At 40.0% G+C, this 2,652-nt stretch overlaps 1 pseudogene; it reads left to right on the forward strand.

The window, feature by feature from the left end:
• Positions 1 to 799: 799 nt before the first annotated feature.
• On the forward strand, positions 800 to 1,837 carry LOC134807795 (histone-lysine N-methyltransferase SETMAR-like; annotated as a pseudogene).
• Positions 1,838 to 2,652: the final 815 nt, after the last annotated feature.

The following is a 2,652-nucleotide window of genomic DNA, read 5'->3' on the forward strand; positions in this document are numbered from 1 at the left end:
GGTGTTACCCACTCATTCCTTCTCAAAGGTAACCACTCTTCTAACCATAAGTTAATTGTTGTCTGCTTTGAAACTTATATAGTAGAATAATATAGTATAACTTCTTTTACTCAACGTTGTTTGTGGGATAAATGTAGCGACAGTGCATTCATTTTCATTGACATATAGCATATCCTTGTATGATTACTCCACAATTTACATATCCATTCTATTCTTCTGTTTGTTTTTTGTTTTTGAGACGAAGTCTCACTCTGTCGCCCAGGCTGGAGTGCAGTGGTGTGATCTTGACTCACTGCAACCTCTGCCTCCTGGTTTCAAGCGATTCTCCTGCCTCAGCCTCCCGAGTAGCTGGGACTACAGGCACCCACCACCACACCCAGCTAATTTTTGTATTTTTTAGTAGGGATGGGGTTTTGCCATGTTGCCCATGCTGTTCTCACACTTCTGACTTCAGGTAATCTGCCCACCTCAGCCTCCCAATTCTATTCTTGATAGATAAGCATTTGGCCTGTTTAATGATTGTGCTACAGTATTTAATGTTACTATGGATATGCTTCTACATGTCTTTTGGTACACAAATGTATGCATTTCTGTTTGGTATATAACTATGTATGAAACTGCTGGATCATAAGGAAAGTTTAGTTTTGGCTTTAGTAGATTTTTGCATTGTCGGAATTTGCCATTTGATATTGGAATACATTCTCAAATAAATGTAGTTATGTTATACATCATTTTAATGGGCATTTCTCGCTTTTATTTTGCTAATGACTTATTACTTGCTGTTTATTTTATGTTTATTTTAGACTATGGAAATGATGTTAGACAAAAAGCAGATTCAAGTGATTTTCTTATTCAAGTTCAAAATAGGTCGTAAAGCAGCAGAGAAGATGACTCGCAACATCAACAACGCATTTGGCCCAGGCACTGCTAACGAATGTACAGTGCAGTGGTGGTTCAAGAAGTTTTGCAAAGGAAACAAGAGCCTTGAAGATGAGGAGTGTAGTGGCAGGCCGTTGGAAGATGACAACGACCAATGGAGAGCAATCATTGAAGCTGATCCCCTTACAACTACAAGACAAGTTGCTGAAGAACTCAGTGTCAACCATTCTACGGTCGTTCAGCATTTGAAGTAAGTTGGAAAGGTGAAAAAGCTCAATAAGTGGGTGCCTCATGAGCTAAGCGAAAATCAAAAAAATTGTCATTTTGAAGTGTTGTCTTCTCTTATTCTACGCAACAATGAACCATTTCTCGATCGGATTGTGACACGCCACTAAAAGTGGATTTTATACGACAGCCAGCGACGACCAGCTCAGTGGTTGGACCAAGAAGAAACTCCAAAACAGTTCCCAAAGCCAAACTCGCACCAAAAAAGGTTATGGTCACTGTTTGGTGGTCTACTGCCGGTCTGGTCTAATCCACTTTAGAGTTCTGAATCCCAGCGAAACCATTACATGTGTAAAGTATGATCAGCAAACTGATGATATACACTGAAAACTGCAATGCCTACAGCCGGCATTAGTCAACAGAGAGGGCCCAATTCTTCTCCACGACAATGCCCGACCACACATTGCACAACCAACGCTTCAAAAGTTGAACGAATTGGACTACAAAATTTTGCCTCATCTGCCACATTCACCTGACCTCTCACCAACCAACTACCACTTCTTCAAACATCTCAACAACGTTTTGCAGGGAAGACAATCCACAATGAGCAGGATGCAGAAAATGCTTTCCAAGAGTTTGTCAAATTCCAAAGGACAGATTTTTATGCTACAGGATTAAATTTATTTCTCGTTGGCAAAAATGTGTTGATTGCAATGGTTCCTATTTTGATTAATAAAAATGTGTTTGAGTCTAGTTACAATGATTTAAAATTCACGGTTCGAAACCACAATTACTTGTTGCACCAAAAAAGTTTTGTACCAATTTCCACTCCTACAGAAGGGCAATCCAGTTGTTCCCTATCCACCTGGTACTGTCATAAACCTTTTAAATTTTGGCCATTCTGATGATTGTGTCATGGTGCCACACCACGGTTTTGATTTTCATTCCCTTGATGACCAATAAGGTTGAGCATATTTTCCTACAGTTCATGGCTGTTTGGATATTTTATTTTATGAAGTGGTTGTTCAGGTCTTTTGAGGAGAGATAAGAAAGTGTTAAATGGGACAGGAGGGTCAATGGATTACGGGCTTTACCTGCAACAGCAAGGGTCCACTTGAGCTTAGTGCCCATGAATATAAGATGAGACTGGTCAGCCTGTCTTGTGCTTTTCTCCAAACTCATTCAGTTGCACAGGAAAAGCAGGGAGCATATGGACAATTGGAGTTAACTATGGTCGAGAGTTGCCCAAGTGATATGAAGAAGTAGGTCAAGGGCACAAGAGTTGAGGAAGTGTGCAAGGGAATGACAATGATGAACCATAGAACATAAGCTGGTTAGAGTGGAATATAAGGGCAATGAAAATATAGAAAGGTCATTAGATTATAGGTCCTGGTGGGTTGAATAATTGTCAGAGTAGAAAAAGAGGAATGAGCTGGAAAAATTAGAGGTGGCAATCTAAGAGGTAAATTGCTTACATTGAGGTTATAGCGATGTCAGAGCTATTGGTCATGATCAGGTCTATAGCAAAATGATGGCCTTGAGTGGATG

This window comes from Pan troglodytes, chromosome 1 (assembly GCF_028858775.2).
Source record: "Pan troglodytes isolate AG18354 chromosome 1, NHGRI_mPanTro3-v2.0_pri, whole genome shotgun sequence".
Lineage (NCBI taxonomy): Eukaryota > Metazoa > Chordata > Mammalia > Primates > Hominidae > Pan > Pan troglodytes.